The sequence below is a fragment of the Enhydra lutris genome, unplaced genomic scaffold (genome assembly GCF_002288905.1).
Source record: "Enhydra lutris kenyoni isolate GAN:26980312 unplaced genomic scaffold, ASM228890v2 scaffoldscaffold8, whole genome shotgun sequence".
NCBI lineage: Eukaryota > Metazoa > Chordata > Mammalia > Carnivora > Mustelidae > Enhydra > Enhydra lutris.
In genome coordinates, this window is record NW_019154092.1 from 15,395,042 (window position 1) to 15,407,419 (window position 12,378).

The window sequence follows — 12,378 nt, forward strand, 5'->3', positions numbered from 1 at the left end:
CCCAAGGTCCACTTCTTCTAAAACCATGCATTTAAAATTTCTCTGAAGCTTGGCTGACTGACCCTTTTGGTCTTGCCAGCATACAAATTCAAAAATGTTGTTTGTGATAGTCTCCACTTTACTTTTTGAGTTTTTTTCATATGCTAGGAAGAAAATTTCTTAGTTATTAGCCCAGTGAAGATGTTGATCAATAGTTTGTTTATTTTAATAAGGCAAAAGTATTCTAACTGAAAAAACATTTACATTTTCCCTTTTTTGTTCTTAAGAAGTGTAAAAGAGCAATCTTCTCCCCCTCTACATGCACATTATCATGGATAAGCTACTACAGGCTCACTCACACCTCTATCTGGATCAGGGCAGTTCTGAAGGCTTTCAAGCTAATTTGTTTTCTTTTTTGTTTGTTTGTTTTCAAATTTTTATTTAAATACTAGTTAGTTAACATACAGTGCAATATTGGTTTCAGTGATTTATCACTTACATACAACACCCAGTGCTCATCATAACAAGTGCCCTCTTAATATTTATCACCCATCTAGCCCATCCCCCCACCCACCACCCTCCACCAACCCTTAGTCTGTCCTCTACCCATCTCAACCTATAGGAGAATTCCACTCTACTAACTAATGTCTTTTCAACAGAAAATTCAAAGGCAACTTAGGGTGGCTCCTTCCATTTATTTTAAATAAAAGTGTAATTATTTTCCCACTGGCAATATGTCTTTCAGAAACCATATATTCAGGAGCCTTAATAGTTGTATTACGTATTCGTGTCTTTTTTATTAAATAGAATCTGACCTTTCCCTCCATGCTATTTTAAACCAGGTCCTTTTTCAATGATCACGATAAATGAAGTTTAAGTATCAGTTGGAGATTTTATAAAATTTTATTCTTTTTAAAGTTTATTTAAAATATATAATTGGTTATTTAGATTTTCTTCTTCTTTACTGGAAATAACAAAAACTTGTTGCCTCTAATGTTTTTGGTCAATTCTTAAAATGTAGGTCTGTGAAGAGAGGCTTTAGCTCCCTCTCAATTGATGGGTTTGTCCCACACTAGCTTCAGAAGATTTTCCCTATTCTACCTTCAACTGTCCTTCATTATCCCACTTTCCCCACATTAGCATCCCATAGGTTGCCATCCCTTTGCCTCTATAGTTCATTACTGATGTTCCCACTTTTGCCTAACCCTTGTTCTTTTCAGTTTTTGAACCTATCTTCAGTACTAAACATTATCTTTCTCACCTCCCTCACCTTCATTTCTGAAGCCCAATGGTAAGACTAGCAGCCACCCATAGAATAGATTTAAACTTTAAATGTCAATACTACCCACAGTGATCCACAGATTCAATGCAATCTCACTATGTTAAGTGAAATAAGCCAGTCACAAAAGGAAATACTGCATGTTCTATTTATATGAAATATCTAAAATCATCAAGTTCATAGAATCTATGAATCTATGAACAACCCAGTGAGTTGTTAATCAAAGAACATAAAGTTTCAGTCACGCAAAGTGAGTAAGTTCTAGAGATCTGCTGAGCAACACTGTGTAACAATGTGTAAAGATACTGCATTACATGTTTTGAAAAATTTTGGTGAGGGTAGATCTCATGTTAAGTGTTTTTAACAAAATAAAATATTTTTTAAAGCCAAAATCTAAAATGCTTATAACATTAAGCATTTATTTCTTACTCCTTCTACATGTCCATCATGGGTTGAGAGGAGCTTTATCCCAAGCCTTATACTGTAAGGTACAGGCTGATGATGATCAGCCATCATTTTAGATTTGCCTGTCTGTGGCAAAAGGAGAGAAATGGCAAATGGACATAGCCTACTAAAACCTCCACTTTGTAGTTATACATGGCATTTCAACTCACATTCAATTATCCAAAGCCCCAAAGGAGCAAAGACATGTAACCTTACCATGCATCCAGGAGAAAAAAAAAAAAAAAGGCAGAAATATTTTATATAATCATCTTAGTATTCTTTGTTTTAAAAGTATGAATATCAGGACAGCTGGGTGGTTTAGTCAGTTAAGCACATGACTCTTATTTTTGGCTCAGATCATGATCTCAGAGTTGTGAGATTGAGCCCTCCAACAGGCTCAGTGCTCAGCACAAAGTCTGCTTGAGATTCTAATAAATAAATAAATAAATAAATAAAATCTTTTAAAAATAAATATATAAAAGTATAAATATCAACCAGTATTATTAATTTCAAGTGAGATTCTTAACTATAATAAAATTTAAATAAATATTAAAGTGTAAAGACAAAGTAGTTACCTATTACAGAATCCACTGTCAAAATTCATATCTACAGAGTTTCAGCAACCCTACCAGTTTGCAAGTTCTTGAAACCTATCTGCAAATCCAGGAAGCTTCTCTTATAGGAAGAGAAAGCTTTGACTGCCACAGGATGTCTTAAGCCACAGAAGATCAGAAATACTATAAACAGAGCTGACTTATACAGGTAGGTAGAAACCAGCTGAGATAACTTAATATAGCAACAAAATATCACTTGTCACCATAACTTTTTTTTTTCCATTCAGAGGAGTCCAATTTTTCTTTTCATTCATTTATTTATTCCACAAATTTTATTGTGTGCCCTGTGTTAGGCAAGGTGTTAACTGCTAGAGATACAGGTAGCAAACCAGCAGAGAAATATTAAACAACTGATTACATAATTTATCACTTAATTTCAATTGTGATAAAAGACTGTCCTATGAGGTAGAAGTTAAAAGTGCAGAATTTAGGAGCACCTGAGTAGCTCAGTCAGTTAAGCAGCCAACTCTTGATTTCAGCTCAGGTCATGATCTTGCGGTCCTGGGATCAAGCACTGCATGGGGCTCTGTGTTTAGTAGGAAGTCTAGTTCTCTCTCTGTGTCCCTCTCTCCTCTCTCCCCCATGACTCATGCTCTCTCTCTCTCTCTCTCTAAAATAATACATAAATCTTTAAAAAAAAGTTCTAAAAAAGTGCATAATCTGGTTTCAAGTGATTTTTAAAATTCCAGTTCTTTCTTTTTTGTCATATGACCTTGCATAAGTTTACTGAAATATCTCTAAGTCTTAAGTTCTTCATCTCTAAATCAAGGACAATGGAATAAGAATGACTACATTATAAATTTGTTGTGAGAATTGTGATAATATATGTAAAATGTTTTGCACATACCTGCCAGAGTTAAATGCTTCAAAGATTTTTACTATTATTTTTATTGTTGCTTATTACAAAGGAAATGTATGTAGCTATTTCTTCATAAAACTAATAAAACACATTCAATAACAACTTTATTGAAATCAGAAAACTAAGAAAGACATGACTGCCCAAACAAAAATATGCAAAAATTAGGTTCTTGCTTGGTGAGTCCAAGACTGGGGAGGAGTAAGAGACCTTAGTTTTGTCTGGTCCAAGGAAGTCAGTAGATAGCTATCAAATCATTCTGAACACCTGTTGACTCAACCAGAGATCTAAGAAAAGAATTGCTGCAACTCTACAAATAGAAAAATGACCACTTTTTGCAAGGTAGGAGGTGCAGAGAAATGATAGAGGAGATATATCAGAAATAAACTGTGGAGGAAGGGAGCTTCTGTAAGCTGGTTACCAGAAAGTGATCTAGCAGCTGAGCACAAAATCAGAACTTTTAGAAGTCTGCACCAGTTTGGGAGGTCCCTGCCTGAAAGGTGCTCAGGTGATGAAGTGGGGTGGAATCCTAGGTGGGACAGTGTGGTCTTGGGATCCCTGAAATCACAGAAAGAACAGGGGTACCTGAGTGGGCAGAGTTCCCAACACTGGAGTTGAGAAGCTGGCTGCCATCAGGGAGCCTGGGAGCAGACTCTTAGCTCAAGGTTGCCATAAACCTCGAATGCAGCACAATTGGGCAACTGCTCTCTGAGCAGGGAACATGCAAGCAACAGAAACACAGCAACCCTCCTTTTTCCCCTGGGAGGAGAGGCAGGGGTGCACACCCCAGGAGTCTGCAGTGTTTGGAAACTAGAAGCAGGGTCCTGTGCCTGAGATAGAAATGCTCAATCACAGGCTAGGGGAACACAGAGTATGGATGGAGACTAGAGAGACAGGAGTGACTAACTGCTTTTCCCTGAGGGCACACTGAGGAGTGGGGGGGTGTGATTTTTCACCTCTGGTACTGGAGATTGGGAGGATGCCATTTTCATTCTCATCCTCTAAAGCTGTGGGGAAAGCCTTCCGGGAACAAAAGTCACACAGAGCAATCTGGAGCTGCTTACTTAGACAGGCCCCCTTGGCAAGGGCATTGCAATTCCACCCTGGGCAAAGACACCTGTGAATCAATGCAACAGGCTCTTTCCCCAGAAGATCAGCACTAAATTTATATCTTCCAGTAGTTAGTCTGAATTTAAATGGGCTAAATGCCTTAATCAAAAGACAGAGGGTATCAGATTGGATAAAAAAGCAAGACCCATCAATATGCTGTCTGCAAAAGATGTATTTTAGACCTAAATTTACTTCCAGATTGAATGTAAGGGGGAGAAAATAATTTACCATGCTAATGGACATCAAAAGAAAGTGGGGGGTGGCAATCCTTATATCAGACAAATTAGATTTTAAACCAAAGATTGTAATAAGAGATGAGGAAGGAAACCATATTATAATTAAAAGGTCTATCCAACAATAAGATCAAACAATTGTAAACATTTATGCCCTAATATAAGAGCAGCCAATTATATAAAACAGCAATAACAAAATTAAAGAAACACACTGATAGTAATATGATAATCATAGGGGACTTTACGACCTCACTCACAGCAATGGACAAATCATCTAAGCAGATCAAAAAGGAAACAAGGCTTTGAATGACACACTGGACCAGATGGACTTCACAGATATATTCAGAGCATTTCATCCTAAAGCAACAGAATACACATTCTTCTTGAGTGCACATGGAACATTCTCCAGAATAGATCACATTCTGGGTCACAAAACAGGTCTCAACCAGTACAAAAGATAGGGATCATTCCCTGCATATTTTCAGACCACAGTGCTTTGAAACTGAAATTCAATCACAAGAGGAAATATAGAAAGAACTCAAATACACAGACGCTAAAGAATATCCTACTAAAGAGTGAATGGGTCAACCAGGAAATACATGGAAACAAATAAAAGTATAAACACAACTGTTCAAAACCTTTGGGGTGCAGCAAAGGTGGTTTTAAGAGGGAAGTATATAGCAACACAAGTCTTTCTCAAGAAATAAGAAAGGTCTCAAACACACAACCTAAACTTACACCTAAAGGAGCCGAAGAAAGAATAGCAAATAAAGCGTAAACCCAGCAGAAAAAGAGAATTAATAAAGATCAGAGCAGAAATCAATGAAATAGAAACCAAAAGAACAGTAGAATAGATCAATGAAACTAGGAGTTGATTCTTTGAAAGAACTAATAAGATGGATAAACCGCTGGGGAGACTTATCTAAAAGAAAAGAGAAAGGGCCCATATACATTAAATCATAAATGAAAGAGAAGCAATCACAACCAACACTGAAGAAATAAAAAATTATAATATACCATAAACAACTATATGCCAACAAATTAGGCAATCTAGAAGAAATGGATGCCTTCTTAGAGATGCATAAACCAACAAAACTGAAACAGGAAGAAATAGAAAACCTGAACAGACCCATAACCAGTAAGGAGATTGAAGCAGTCATCAAAAATCTCCCAACAAATAAGAATCTAGAGCTGGAAGGCTTCCCAAGGGAATTCTTCCAAACATTTAAAGAAGAATTAATACCTATTCTGCTGAAGTTATTACAAAAAAAAAAAAAATAGAAATGGAAGGGAAACTTCCACACTCTTTCTATGAGGCCAGCCTTACCTTGATTCCAAAACCAGACCAAGACCCCATCAAAAAGGAGAAATACAGACCAATATCCCTGATGAACATGGAGCAAAAATTCTCACCAAGATACCAGCCAATAAGAACCAACAGTACCTTAAAAGGATTATTCACCTCGCCCAAGTGGGATTTATTCCTGGGCTCCAAGGTAGTTTCAACATCTGCAAATCAATCAATGTGATATGCTACATATAATAAAAGAAAGGACAAGAACCATATGATCATTTTAAGAGATGCAGAAAAGCATCTGACAAAGTACAGCATCCTTTCTTGATTAAAACTCTTCACACTGTAGGGATAGAGGGAACACACCTTAATATCATAAAAGCCATATGCAAAAAGCCCACAGCGAATATCATTCTTAATGGGGAAAAACTGAGAGCTTTTCCCCTAAGGTCAGGAACACAACAAGGATGTACACTATTACCATTGTTGTTCAACATAGTACTAGAAGCCCTAGCCTGAACAATAAGACACCAAAAAGAAATAAAAGCATCTAAATCAGCAAAGAAGAAGTCAATCTTTCATATTTCACAGACGACATGATACTCTATATAGAAAACCTGAAAGACTCCACCAAAAAATTGCTAAAACTCATACGGGAATTCAGCAAACTGGCAAAGTACAAAATAAATGTAAAGAAATCAGTTGCTTTTCTATACACTAAAAATGAGAGAGAAGAAAGAGAAATTAATGAATCGATTCCATGTACAATAGCACCAAAAACTATAAGATACCTAGGAATAAACCTCACCAAAGAGGTAAAGGATCTGTACTCTAAAAACTAGAGAACCCTTATGCAAGAAATTGAGGAAGACACAGAAATGGAAAAATATTCCATGCTCATGGGTTGGAAGAACAAATGTTGTTAAAATGTCTATGCTACCTAGAGCAATCTATACATTCAACGCAACCCTTATCAAAATACCATCAATTATTTTCACAGAGCTGGAACAAACAATCCTAAAATTTGAATGGAACCAGAAAAGACCCGGAATAGCCAAATGAATGCTGAAAAAGAAAGCAAAGCTGATGATATCAAAGTTTCAGACTTCAAGCTATATTACAAAGCCATAATCATTAAGACAGTTTGGCGTTGGGACAAAAATAGACACATAGTTCAGTGGGACAGAATGGAAAACCCAGAATTGGACCCTCAATTCTATGGTCAACTAATCTTTGACAAAGCAGGAAAGAATATCCAATGGGAAAAAGTCTCTTCAACAAACAGTGTTGGGAAAATTAGACAACCACATGCAGAAGAATGAAACTGGACCATTTCCTTACACCATACACAAAAATGACTCAAAATAGATGAAAGACCTAAATGTGGGACAGGAATCCATCCAATTGTAGAGGAGAAGACAGGCAGCAACCTCTATGACTTCACCCACAGCAACTTCTTCCTAGACACATCACCAAAGACAAGGGAAGCAAGGGCAAAAATGAACTATTGGGACTTCATTGAGATAAAAAGCTTTTGCACAGCAAATGAAATGGTTGACAAAACCAAAAGGCAACTGACAAAATAGGAGAAGATATCTTCAAACGTCTTATGAGATAAAATGCTAAAATCCAATATCTATAAAGAACTCAACACCCAAAGAACAAACAACCAAGAAATGGACAGAAGACAAGAACAGATATTTCTCCAAAGAAGACATCCAAATGGCCAACAGACAAACAAAAAAATGCTCAACACCAATCGGCATCAGGGAAATGCAAATCAAAACCACAGTGAGATACCACCTCACATCAGTCAGAATGGCTAAAATTAACAAGTCAGGAAATGACAGATGTTGGTGAGGATATGGAGAAAAGGCAACCCTCTTACACTGTTGGTGGGAATGCAAGCTGGTGCAGCTATTCTGGAAAACAGTATGGAGGTGCCTCAGAAAGTTGAAAATAGAGCTACCCTACAACCCAGTAATTGCACTACTAGGGATTTACCCCAAAGATACAAATGTAGTGATCTGAAGGAGCACCTCCACCCCAATGTTTATAATAGCAATGTCCACAATAGCCAAACTATGGAAAGAGCCCAGATGTCCACTGAAAGATGAATGGATAAAGAAGATATAGTTTAACCATCCATATGTTGTCTACAAGGTTTGGAACCTAAGGATACATCCAGAATGAAAGTGAAGGGATAGAGAAGCATCTTTCATGCCAATGGGCCTCAAAAGAAAGCTGGGGTAGTGATTCTCATATCAGATAAATTAGATCTTAAACTAAAGACTGTACTCAGAGTTAAAGAAGGACAATACATCATTCTTAAAGGGTCTATCCACCAAGAAGATATAACAATTAAATATTTATGTCCCCAATTTGGGAGCAGCCAACTACACAAGACAACAGTTGATCAAGATAAGGAGTCATATTGATATGAATACATTAATAGTAAGGGATCTTAACACATAACTCTCAGTAATGGACAGATCATCCAAGCAGAAAATCAATAAAGAAACAAGAGCATTGAATGACACATTGGACCACATGGACCTCATAGGTATATACAGAACATTCCACACTAAAACAACAGAATACTCATTCTTCTCAAGGGCACATGGAACTTTCTCCAGAATAGATCACATACTAGGTCACAAATCAGGGCTTAACCAATACCAAAAGACTGAGATTATTCCCTGCATATTCTCAGACCACAAAACTTTGAAACTGAAACTCAACCATGACAAAAAGTGTGAAAAGAATTCAAACACTTGGAAGCTAAAGATCACCCTGCTTAAGAATGTTTGGATCAACCAGGAAATCAAGGAAGAACTTCAACAATTCATGGAAACCAGTGAGAATGAAGACACTTCAGCCCAAAACCTATAGGATATAGCAAAGACGGTCTTAAGGGGGAAATACATAGCCATCCAAGCCTCCCTCAAAAAAAATTGAACAATCCAGAATACACCAGTACTCTTTACACCTTAAAGAACTGGAGAATCAACAACAAATTAAGCTAACCCCACATACAAGAAGGGAAAGAATCAAGATTAGAGCAGAGATCAATGAGATAGAATCTAGAGATATAGTAGAACACATCAACGAAACTAGAAGCTGGTTTTTGGAAAGAATCAATAAGATAGATAAACCATTGGCCAAACAAATCCAAAAGAAAAGAGAGAGGACCCAAATTAATAAAATTATGAACGAAAAGGGAGAGATCATGACTAACATCAAGGAAATAGGAACAATCATCAGAAATTATTATCAACAGTTATATTCCAATGATTTAAGCAGCCTAGACAAAATGGTTGCACTCCTGGAAATCTATAAACTTCCAAAACTGAATCAGGAAGAAATTGACAACCTGATTAGACTAATAGCTAGTAACAAGATTGAAGCAGTGATCAAAAACCTCCCAAAAAACAAGAGCCCAGGACCTGACAGATTCCCTGGAGAATTCTACCAAACATTCAAAGAAGAAATAATACCTATTTCCTGAAGCTGTTTCAAAAAATAGAAACAGAAGGAAAACTTCCAAACTCTTTTTACGAAGCCAGCATTACCCTGATCCCCAAACCAGGCAAAGACCCCACCAAAAAAGGAAAATTTCCGAACAATATCCCTGATGAATATGGATGCCAAGATCCTCAACAAGATCCTAGCTAATAGGATCCAATAGTACACTAAAAAGATTATCCACCATGACCATGTAGAATTTATCCATGGGATGCAAGGTGGTTCAACATTCGCAAATCAATCAATGTGATAGAACAAATCAATAAGAGAAGAAAGAAGAACCACATGTTCCTCTCAATTGATGCAGAAAAAGTATGTGACAAAATACAGCAATCATTCCTGATTAAAACCCTTCAAAGTACAGGGATAGAGGGAACATCCCTCAACTTCATAAAATCTATCAATGAAAAACCCACAGTGAATATCATCCTCAATGGGGAAAAGCTGACAGCCTCCCCTTTGAGATCAGGAACACAACAAGAATGTCCACACTCACCACTGTTACTCAATATAGTACTAGAAGTCCTAGTAACAGCAATCAGACAATAAAAAGAAATAAAAGGTATTCAAATTGGCAAAGAAGAAGACAAAGTCTCTCTCTTTACAGATGACATGATACTTAAATGGAAAACCCAAATGACTCTACCCACAAACTACTAGAACTCATACAGCAATTCAGTAATGTGACAGGATACAAAATCAATGTACAGAAATCAGTTGCTTTCTTATACAATAACAATGAAAAAAATAGAAAGGGAAATTAGGGAATTGATTCCATTTACTCTAGCACCAAGAACCATAAGATACCTGGGAATAAACCTAACCAAAGAGGTAAAGGATCTGTACTCGAAGAACTACAGAACACTCATGAAAGAAATTAAAGAAGACACAAAAAGATGGAAGACCATTCCATGCTCTTGGATCAGAAGAATAAACGTTAAAATGTCTATACTGTCTAGAGCCATCTATACTTTCAATGCCATCCTGATCAAAATTCCACCTGCATTTTTCAAGGAGCTGGAACAAACAATCCTAAAATTTTATGGAACTAGAAGAGACCCTGAATTGCTAAGGAAATGTTGAAAAAGAAAAACAAAACTGGGGGCATCACGTTGCCTGATTTCAAACTTTATTACAAAGCTGTGATCACCAAGACAGCATGGTACTGGCACAAAACAGACACATAGACCAGTGGAACAAAGTAGAGAGCCCAGATATGGACCCTCAACTCTATGGTCAAATAATCTTCGACAAAACAGGAAAAAATATACAGTGGAAAAAAGACAGTCTTTTCAATAAATGGTGCTGGGAAAATTGGACAGCTATATGTAGAAGAATGAAACTCGACCATTCTCTTACATCATACACAAAGATAAACTTGAAATGGATAAAAGACCTCAACATGAGGCGGGAATCTTTAATATCCTAGAGGAAAACAGAGGCAGTAAACTCTTCGACATCGACCACAGCAACTTCTTTCAAGATATGTCTCCAAAGGCAAAGGAAACAAAAGCGAAAATGAACTTTTGGGACTTCATCAAGATCAAAAGCTTCTGCACAGCAAAGGAAACAGTCAACAAAACAAAGAGGCAACCCACAGAATGGGAGAAAATATTAGCAAATGACACTACAGACAAAGGCCTGATATCCAAGATCTATAAAGAACTCCTCAAACTCAACACACACAAATCAGACAACCATGTCAAAAAATGGGCAGAAGACATGAACAGACACTTCTCCAAAGAAGACATACAAATGGCTAACAGACACTTGAAAAAATGTTTATCATCATTAGCCATCAGGGAGATTCAAATCAAAACCACACTGAAATACCACCTTACGCCAGTTAGAATGGCCAAAATCAACAAGACAGGAAACAACAAGTGCTGGAGAGGATGTGGAGAAAGGGGAACCCTTTTACACTGTTGGTGGGAATGGAATTTGGTGCAGCCACTTTGGAAGACAGTTTGGAGATTCCTTAAGAAATTAAAAATAGACCTACACTATGACCGTGCAATTGCACTACTGGGTATTTACCCCAAAGATACAGATGTAGTGAAAAGAAGGGGCACCTGTATCCCAAAGTTCATAGCAGCCATGGCCACAGTCACCAAACTGTTGAAAGAACCAAGATGCCCTTCAACGGACGAATGGATAAAGAAGGTATGGTCCAGGGGCTCGTGGGTGGCTCAGTGGGTTAAGCCTCTGCCTTCAGCTCAGGTCATGATCTCAGGGTCCTGAGATCAAGTCCCGCATCAGGCTCTCTGCTCAGCGGGAAGCCTTCTTCCCCCTCTCTCTCTGCCTGCCTCTCTGCCTACTTGTGATCTCTCTCTCTCTCTCTCTCTCTCTGTCAAATAAATACATAAATAAAATATTTTTTTTAAAAAAGAAGGTATGGCCCATATAATCAATGGAGTATTATGCCTCCATCAGAAAGGATGAATACCCACCTTTTGTATCAACATGGACGGGACTGGAAGAGATTATGCTGAGTGAAATAAGTCAAGCAGAGAGAGTCAATTATCATATGGTTTCACTTACTTGTGGACCATAAGGAATAACACAGAAGACATTGGGAGATGGAGAGGAGAAGTGAGTTGGGGGAAATCGGAGGGGGAGACAAACCATGAGAGACTGTGGACTCTTAGAAACAAACTGAGGGTTTTGGGGAGATGGGAGGGTGAGCCTGGTGGTGGATATTATGGAGGGCATGTATTGCATGGAGCACTGGGTGTGGTGCATAAACAATGAGTGGAACATTGAAAAAAATAAATTTTTAAAAAAGAAGATGTAGTTTATATGCACGATGAAATACTACTCAGCCCTCAAAAAACTGAAGTCTTGCCATTTACAACAATGTGGATAGAACTAGAAGGTATTATGCTAAGTGAAATAAGTCAATCAGAGAAAGACAATTTTCATAGGATCTCACTCATATATGGAACAAAACCAAATCACAGGGGAAGGGAAGGAAAAATAAAACAACAAAATCATAGAGGGAGACAAACAATAAAAGATTCTTAATCATAGGAAACAAACTGAGG